Source organism: Mandrillus leucophaeus, unplaced genomic scaffold (genome assembly GCF_000951045.1).
Source record: "Mandrillus leucophaeus isolate KB7577 unplaced genomic scaffold, Mleu.le_1.0 Scaffold1779, whole genome shotgun sequence".
Classification (NCBI taxonomy): Eukaryota; Metazoa; Chordata; class Mammalia; order Primates; family Cercopithecidae; genus Mandrillus; species Mandrillus leucophaeus.
The window spans coordinates 136,813-147,336 of NW_012101786.1; positions in this window are offsets into that span (position 1 = coordinate 136,813).

Here is a 10,524-nt window from a genome sequence, read left to right on the forward strand (position 1 = left end):
CAGGTAGGAGAAGCATACCATAAAATCAAATTGTCCTAGGATTGATACTCCAAAAGATTATGCAGGCATCTTTTACCTTTTAACCATGTGCTAGTTTCCTAGGGCTGTTGTGATAAAGTATCATGCTAGATACCTTTTATAAAGGCAACAACAGTTTATTGTCCGTAGGTCTGGAGGCTGGCTGTCCAAAATCAAGTTTTCAGCAAGACCATACTCCCTTTGATATCTGTAAGGGAGAATCCTTTCTTGTCTCTTCTAAGCTTTTGATGGCTTAGTAGGAATCCTTGGCATTCCTTGACTTGAAACTACAGCACTCCAATCTCTGCCTCCATCATCACAACCCTCCCCCGACCAAATCTCTTTTCTTCTCATAAGAACACCAGTCATATTGGATTAGAGATCATACTATTTGAATATTACTCCATCTTAACTTGATTATATTTGCAAAGACCACAGTTCTAAAGAAGGTTACATTCATAAGTACCAGGGATTAGATTTCAGCATATCTTTTTGTGGAACACAATTCTACCCATTTAAAAAAATAAATTTCTAAAACTAATGAAACGGATCCATAGTTCATCATGGTTCTTACCTTGCATGTGCTATTTTAATGTCCACAAGAATTATTTAAATATTCTGTGTCAAATGTATTTACTTGAGACTGGTATATGCATATTATTATTACATCCTGGTTCTAAAATAAAATTAATGTATTATTATTCCTGACTATTAATCAACAAATACGAAATCATATTCTTTTGGCTAAGTTTCCTAAAGTGTTGAAAATATATGAGATGTAGCATTTTGCAGAATATGACTAGATTATTGGGTTAAGTTTGTGAATAAAGTATAATCCTTTATATTATTGCAGTATGAAAAACCATAATATTCTTTAAGGTGAATTTCAAAATACAAAGTCCTTAAACTGAAAATCAATTTTATTATTACCATATTCTAATTGATTTGTGTTCCTATTATCAAAACTGGTGTGTAAAAATATTATAGACTGTATAGCAGAATTTCTAGCATGTAGTCAGTCCACAATATATGTTAAATATTGCCTTTCTCGTGGTCAAAAAAATTACAAATGAATTTTTTTTTTTTTTTTTTTTTTTTTGCTACAGGCACAGAGTGTTAAATTGAACTATAGTGGAAGTGATTTATTCCCTTTTAGTCTTGATCCATCATGTAAACTTTTGTAGTTGCTCATAGTCAAAATACTTGGTGTTTTAAGTTGTTTTCTCTTTTTTAGAAAAGCAAATATATAGAAAGCTCAGAGTTCACATTCTTACTAATTACAAGACATTTGTAGTTATTTGGAAACAAAACTTAAAATTTTTGAAATAGAAATGCACATAAGAATTCCATAACTTCTTTGGGAGGCCAAGACTGGCAGATCACCTGAAGTCAGGAGTTCGAGACCAGCCTGGCCAACATGGTGAAACCCTGTCTCTACTAAAAATACAAAAATTTAGCAAGGTGTGATGGCGGCTGCCTGTAATCCCAACCACTTGGGAGGCTGAGGGAGGGGAATCGTTTGAACCTGGGAGGCGGAGGTTGCAGTGAGCTGAGATTGCGCCATTGTACTCCAGCCTGGGTGACAAGAGCAAGGCCCCGTTAAAAAAAAAAAAAAAAAAAAATTCAGTTTTCACATTGTGTAAGGTAGGCATTTGCTATGGCAATGCCAATAGATATTCATTTGACAAGCAACAAGCATCAACTGTTTTAAAGATACTTCCTGGAATGTCTCATAATACTAAAGCTCCGTTGCAATGTAATACTACTAAAACAGAGTTTTCAGGGAAATAAACCTAAGCGTTTCTCCAAAGCTAATTTTCATTAGATAGCTATTCCAGAAACACATTATATCATATCACTAAGAGTTCTGTTCTTGGGGGAAAATGTAAATGAAAAACAAAAACAGATTTGAGGAAAAGGGCAGATCTTGCTGCCACTCAGATTTTGCTAGCTAAAGATGATCAATTGAAAAAAAGAATTGTATTTGTAAACAATCTTTTAAAGAGCAATCCCACAGGGATTTAGAAGACATTGTCATTTCTTTAAAATTAGCAGACTCTTACCAATGTTCTCCAAATGAATGACAAGTAATTAGCAGAACTTTAAATGAATTGATCTTTATACAGCATATAATCAGATTATTTATTAAACTACTACAGCTTTCTAAGTAGGAAATAATAAAAATGAAAAACAAACCATTGTGGGTCAAGGCAGGCCAAAGAGTGCTTATTGCTAGCAATTCCTGGCTCATTAAAGGTATTGCTGAATTTGCCACTCTTGAAAGTTAGTCAACACTCTGTTTCTGAGCAGCACTGGTTTCCTAATAGATGACATTCAGATAAGAGTTTACATTATGTTAAATAGTTTTGTATTTGCCTATTTCCCAAAAATTCTATGTAGTTCTAATTCACCTGAATCTTTTTTTACAGACTTTATTGAGGGGACAGAGTATCTTTGAGAATGCCAAATAGGAGAAAGACATTGATCTACAAAATATAAATTTTCCTAGAGGCTGGATTCCACGTTATATTTTAATGGGGTTTATCTAATGTTTAGCACCCAGTCTTTTGGTCAATGAATATTAACTGAAAACATCTGCTAAGCCAGACGCTAAACTAGGTGCTGCAAACAGGATATTCAGTAACAACCAGGCACATTTCCTACTTTAGTGAACTTAAAGTCATGTGGTGGCACTTATCAAATAATTTCAAAAAATATCAACCGCAACTCTGAGAAGTGCTAAGAGACAGAGGTACTGGGAGCCAGAAGCATGTCTAATCATAGGAACTGGCATTATTGGAGAAGACAAGAGACATTTCCCTGAGGAAGTGGCAAATAATCAGAGATCAAAAGGATATTAAGCAGACAAGGAAGGAAGGAAGAACTTCTAGGTACATAGAACAGCTTATAAGAAGATCAGGAGAAAGAGAAAACAGGTGTGAATGGATGAGACAAAACCTGGAAGATGTTCCTGGGGAGGTCTTAAATGTAGGTCAGATGAATGGTAATTAGTTAGTCAATAGTAATAGAGGAGGTTCAGTTCTAATAACTAAATGGGTCTATTTCATAGAGGACTCACAGACAGGGTCCAGATCTGCCTTCTTTTTGCACCGATTTCTTCACCCATAAACTGTAAGTATTCTAAACATTTCATACAGATGATGTAAAAAGGAATTATATGTAACTTAGAAATTGTTAAATATTGAGAAATAAGTAAATAAAAGCACAGGCCTAACAAAAACAAATTAAGACATCATTTTCAAATCACCTAAACAAATGGAAATACCAATCATGTTCTAGGCTGTGGGAATCTGTTATGATCCTTCCAAATGTAGCAAATCCTCCAACAACTGAGAGATACATAGTCACAACTGTGGTGTATTGGAATAGGAATAATCAAGTTGATCAGTGGAACACAGTAGAAAGTTTAGAAGTAGACACTGGTGTTTATAGAAACATTGTAAATAAGTCAATACACATGCTTAAAAATTCCGGGTATATTAAACATTTAAATTTATTTATTCAACTATTCTCTTAACTAATATTTATTGAAGATCTACTATGGCTTTTCGAGGAACTGAGATACAGTGATGAAAAAGCTAGGCCAGGTTTCTGTCTCATCAAACTTTATCCTATTGTGGGAGACAGATGATAATCTCAGAAAACAGGAAACACATGATATAATGTCAGATACAGAGATACTACATTAGGATGTCCAGGGAAGTCCTTTGTGAGTGGGCAACATTTCAACTGAGACCCAAATGAAGTGAAGGGGAGAGGCCTGTGATGTCTGGAGGAAGAGTATTTCAATCAGAAGAAAAAGCAAGGGCAAAGGTCTGAGGAGGCACATCCTGGTATGTGCCCACAAGGGGTGGGCAGTGACCAAAGTGAAGTTGGAACAGGAGCTGGGCAAGCGTGGAGGAAGCAGCCAGAGTCCTGGCCACAAGTCCTAGCAAGGTTTTGTATTTTATGCTAAATGAAAGGGGATATCACTAGAGGGTTTTGAGTTATGTTATGTATGATTTATGTTTACTAGAGATAATTTTGGTTGTTCTATGGAAGACAGACTTCAGAGATAAGATCAGAAAGGGGAACCGCCATTGGGGGTTATAGAGGCACAGTGATAACTTAGAAGCCGAGTAAAGTAATTGTTTCCACAGTAAGGGAGTGATCAATTTTGTCGAATGCTTCTGATAGCTGATGGGAATAAAAGTCTAATTGCAGTGGGAACAAGAAAGAAGGTAAAAGTGAAGTAATTAAACAGCAAATATTTTTAGAAGAAACATAAGGAAACATTTCAAGAGGCTATAATAAAAGATTGACATATTTCACAAAATAAAAATAAAAAACAAAATCTTTTCAAAAGCAAGCACCAAACATATAGCCAAAACAAAATAGAATCACAAAATATTTTAATATATGTACATTAATACTTAAAATGTAAAAATGAAATCACAAATGCATACCATTTCCAATTCATACCATTTGCTCACTTTTTTTTCTATTGGTTATTTTTTCTCTTACACAAATCAAATGGTATGAATTGGAAATTTTCACATGAAATAATTCAAACACTTATTAAACATATGAAAGGATTCTCAACCTTACCACTGGTGAAAGAACAATAGAAATAAAATGACAGGCTTTAGATGGCAAATTGTTACAATATTTTTGAAAAAAAATCTGACATTATCTAATAAAATTTTAAATATATTTATCTTTTGTCACAGTTATTCCAGATTTAGGAATTTACCTCATAGGAAAAACACACACACAAAGACATTCACACCCCAACAAAGTTTATTGTAGCATCATTTAATAAATTTAAATATGACTACTCATCAAGTGGGAAATAACTGAATAAACAGTATTTCATACACAGATACACACAATACCTTAAACTTTTTTTTTTTTTTTTTTTTTTTGAGACGGAGTCTTGCTCTGTCGCCCAGGCTGGAGTGCAATGGCCAGATCTCAGCTCACTGCAACCTCTGCCTCCCGGGTTTATGCCATTCTCCTGCCTCAGCCTCCTAAGTGACTGGGACTACAGGCGCCCGCCACCATGCCCGGCTAATTTTTTGTATTTTTTAGTAGAGACAGGGTTTCACCGTGTTAGCCAGGTTGGTCTCGGTCTCCTGACCTCGTGATCCGCCCGTCTCGGCCTCCCAAAGTGCTGGGATTACAGGCTTGAGCCACCGCGCCCGGCCAATACCTTAAACTTTTAAAAATGTGTTAGATCTATACCAATTAATTTGAAAGGGTTTCTACAATGTAATGAGTGAGAAAAGCAAAGTGCACAGTTTATACAATCTGACTTTTATGTAGAATACATAAAGATCTGTCACCAAAGTATTAACAATGCTTAGCTCCGTATGATGGGATTTCTGATGATTGTTTGCTTTTCTTAATATGTAAGAGGAAATTACTAAAACACATTCCAAGTATAATTTGTCACAGAAATTATGAATACTATTAGTAATGACCTTAGTTTTCATATTGATCCAGTCATGTGTACTTAGCTCCAACAAGTATTGAGTATCAAATATGTACCATTGCCATCCACAATTTATATATGACTTTATTATTTATAATATTCTTTTATAGATGTTATTTAATTGAATTTTCAAAATAGCTGACAAGCAGAGGATGTATTCTCATTTTAGATATGAGGAAAATTAGACTTGGGGGGAGAAGCAGCATTAAGTGAATTAAGCATTTGTAGGGTAGGTGGCTCAGATCACTTATTTCCTAAGTTAATGCTTTCACATTAATTTTACATGCCAAATTAAAGTAAATAGCATGGATTACAAAGGAAAGCAAAAGTGAGTCATCTACTCTTCTTAAGTCTTATCAAATACTTTTAGTTTTCCATTGAGTGAATGGCAATGCAAATAAACAATTCCTCTTCTAGTAGGTGATCAATCATTGGTAAAGAGCACAGGTATAATAACCTCTATAGAGTACTTTGGTTAAAAATAGAGGTCTGTATTAGAATGGAAGCCTAGCCCTCATATTGCCATGTGAAGTTGCTTCTCTAGAAAAACACTTTTGACCAATCCTTGCCCTTTATACAACTGTCTCTGGGGGAGAAGGAATAATTTATCTGATCGGTCTTACAGATCTCAGCCTTTTCTTGGCTCTCCCTTACCGGTGCTCATTTCTGGAGAGACAATATACCAAGTTCTTTCTCCTCAGTCTTGCAGGCAAAGGTCGCTACCCCTGCAATGTCTGTCTAATTCATTGGTGAACTACTAGAAACCCAAAGAATTCAGTCAAACCTTCTAACCTAACTTTTTACAGTAATAAATCAAGAGATTTCATCTTTCCTGTTTATCTTTTAATTATATTCAAATAATGGGATACTACTGATGTTATTGAAAGGATAAAACTTGAATATCTCATGGTTTGCTCTAGGAAATTTGCTAATGGTATACAAACACTGGTATGTGAAAAACAAAGTAACATCTGTGAAGATTAATTGATGAGGCCAGGGTATATGACTTTAGGTTCTGAGCTTTGGCAAGCAGGGCCATAAAAGTTTTCAAACATGGTAGCTTGCAACACACTATATTACATTTCACAGCTGGTTTATACTCTAGTCCACATGGCTTTTATTAGCCTTTGACTTTGTGAGTATGAACAATACAAGAATTTGTTTTGTTGGGTCAACTTTGTCCAAAAGGGGGTGGTTATTTTAAATGCTCAAGGCTCACTTAAATAGGACCTTAAAAATTATAGGAACACAGATCTCTGCATATAGGCTTAGATGAGGTAAATTTGACTATAAGAAAAAAATTCTTCAAGTATACAAGACTCTTAGGCATTAAGCAGAAGAACATTTTGCTATTTTTCTTCTACTTCTCAACTAGATCCACAAATCAGGAGGCCAGATTTAAACTCCATAGGTAAATCGATTCTACACATACTACAACACTTGTGAGATTCTAGATTTCAATTTTAGTGGTGGCAATTGCAGGCCATGCTAGGAAGCTCAGATTGAGCCTCTGTTCTCATCATAGATCTTTTCATGAGCCAACAGTGCAAAAAAAAAATGGAATGAACAAGTACAGAATCATCTTACTGTCAAAATGATAGTCAAACTGCACTCATCTGCAGTGCAGGCTTCTGGGGGCATCTAGACACTAAACATTTGGAGCCAACTTCTCAAGGTCCATCCACACATCTTTTCCCCACATTATCTCATCTGCAATCTTCCTATCTTGTTCTCAGTCCTGACCAACAGCTGAGTACTTTTACTCAACTGAGTGTGCATAGTTTATTTGGAAATTATCCCAGGTGGTCATTAGGACAGAGGAGGCTTTATGACAACAGTAGCCTATGTTTTCAGCTCATATCAGAGTATCGAGTAGACCCATCCAAAGATCAGGCCTGGATTTCTTCCTACATTGCTGGCTACAGGGGACTCTCATGGATAAATAGTTGTTAGATGAGAGAGGCATTGACAGCTAGGTGACATAAAGGACTGATCCACTTGTTCATGTTCATGGCTCTTGTTCATGTACCTGAATCATGTGCTGTGGGTCTAGTCAGACCTAACCCCAAATGCACGATGATAAAACACATGATGGGCTGCTATTATACCCACCCAACTTATGACCGTGGTGGAGCTGACAGATCCTGGCTCATGATAGGCAGCTCTGTTCTCAAAGCAGCTTTATGCCCAATGATCCAGTTTGCCATTGTTACTAACTCCAAAGAGCAAAGCAGAGATGCTTTTCAAATCGAGAGGTATTTCTCTTCTGCATAAGGTATGGCCTTGCTCTGTTACCTGCTGCAGACCCCTCTCAACCTCTAGATCCCTCTCAAAACTGTCAACACTCTAAGTTACTTGATAAATGGGTTGAAGTATTCCTCAAAAAAATACAAAGAATCTAACAAAAAAATGCATTTATTTTCAGGTGGTAGAAGTTTCAAGGTGAAACAACTTGTTTTTTCCATAGGGCAAGCTTGTCCAACCCATGGCCTGATGTGATTCAGGATGGCTTTTAATGTGGCCTAAAACAACTTGTAAACTTTCTTAAAATATTATGAGGTTTACTAGTGTGATTTTGGGTTTTTGTTTTTGTTTTTGTTTTTTTTAGCCCCACAGCTATCGTTAGTGTTAGTGTATTTTACATGTGGCCCAAGACAATACTTCTTCTTCCAATGTGACCCAGGGAAGCCAAAATGTTTGACACTCCTGCCTTAGGGAGTTCCCCTGGCATGCCTCAGATTACTGGGCCCCCTAAAATCCTCACTAAATTGACCCATCTCTGAATCATCACAGAGAATATAATCCACTCTGTGGCATCCATGCGTTACACCAGTGCATCCAGTGCATCAATGGGAGAAACACAGGGAGAGAAACAGGAATTTTTTTCAATGTGGTAGGAAATGTTAAAACTTAAATTTGATTTTTTGTAATTGTAAGAAAAACAGAATGTAGAAGTTTTAAGGTCAGCAGACACTGTTGATGTCCATCCTATATTCATACACATGCTGACTTAAAGGGCCCATGTCTTGGTGCTTCTCTGCCTAAGAGCTTTATCTAGTGCTGTAAGAATGTATGTGTCTATGCACAAGGAATCCTGGAAATGAGAGAATTTATGTCCCCAGGGGCAAATTTCAAGAAGCGGAAGGAACTGGTGGATCTTCCACACTGGGATCTTCTGTAATCACAGCCTACAATGAGTAAATAGTTGGCCAGCCTGATCATGCCATTCTCTTTCCTCATGTTTTCCAGGATACGTATGAAAAAGTCCTCCCCAATTCCGTAATCTACAAAACAACCATGGCTCCTCTATTTTCTCATATTCTAAATATTGCCTGAATCAGTGCTTTTCCTTCCGCTTGTACATCATCCCAATCCACCAAGAAGTGAGGAGGCTTAGAAATTGTAGTATTACTGCAAGTCACCCCACTCACCCACAAAGGATTCCTTGTCATCCGACAGGCTCTTGATCCATGTCCAGGATTCCATGCTGAAAGCGTGCTCTCTAGGGCAACTTCTAATACAAACTATCTCAATTTTGGTTATCACAAATGTAAACGCTGAGACATGAGGCCTGGGTGCACACAGTTTATTTGGAAATTATCTCAGGAGGCATGAGGAAAGGAGTGAGGAAAAAACAGAGAAGGTAGAAAATCCAATAAATTTTAAATTAATGAGTGGACTACCATGATGTGCAAATGAGTTTCAATCCACTGGGGACTGCCTGAGAACTCATTAAGAATTTGCCTAAGAATGTTCTCTCAATGAATGGGGAAGCTGAAATATCTATCCACCAGTTCCTTCCTCTTACTTCCTGAAATGTGCCCCTATGAGCATTAATTCTGTCATTTCCAGGCTGCCCTGTGCATGGACACATAAATTCTTATGACACTAGATAAAGCTCTGAGGCAGAGAAGCACTGAGACACGGGCCATTAAAGTCACCATGTGCAAATATAGGATGGACATCAACAGTGTCTGCTGGCCTCAAAACATCCACATTCTGTTTTTCTTACAATTAAAAAAAAATCAAATAATGTTCATACATTATTTCCCCACAGTTACATCTACAGTTGTACTAGGCTAAGTAGGCATTTGTTGGAACTCTATTGTCCATATCTTTTCCTCAAGAACAATATCCCTCTTTAAGCTCTACCTTCCTTTACATAGCACTCCAGACACTTCATTATCTGGCTGCAAACTACCTTTCTAGCATCCTTATTAGCTACACTCCTCCACCTACTGCACCTGACATCATGCCCAACTACTCATAATTTTTCTAACATTTTCAGAATCATATGTCTGTGTCCATAGTGTTCCCTAAATGTGAAATACTATTGAAATCCTTATCTGCCAAGACTCAATTCCATCAAAGAGTCTTTCCCCACTGTCCCTGTCAGAATTAATCATTCATTATATTCTCATTATGACAACTTAATGTGCATTCCTCTGTTGAGGGCTTATTGCACTCTATTGTGACCAGTTTTTATAAAACAAAATAATCTTTTTATTCTATTGTATGTATTAGGTTTGCTTCTTCCTTCTCATTAAGCTATCAGGTCCCTTTTTATATCCTTCTCCCTGTAATAGTTAGTATAGCATGTTGACGATAAGAAGGACTTAATAAATCATATATAAATATGTGTCAAATGAATGAAAGGCAAATCACGTTTTCAGTGGGGAAGTGAATAAGAGCTGGTATCTGTTGCTACATTATACTGTAGCAGACAGTCATGTTTTTGTCTCTGTCATCAGATAGAGGGCAGTAGTATGAAAGGAATATGAGGAAAAGAAACAGTAGCAATTGTCACAGAAGTTTCCTCTAGCTCAGGTGAGCTGGTTTGTATTCAGTGCTAGGAGAAGCCATCGGAATGGTTGAGGCCACTATTATTTTTAATTTGCCAGCTACTCACTCTTTCTCATGAAAGAAAAACTGACATCATTAGTGATCAGAGAGAATTATATTTGGTCACTGAAAGACCATACTTATTAATTAAATGGTAAAAATTTTTCCAA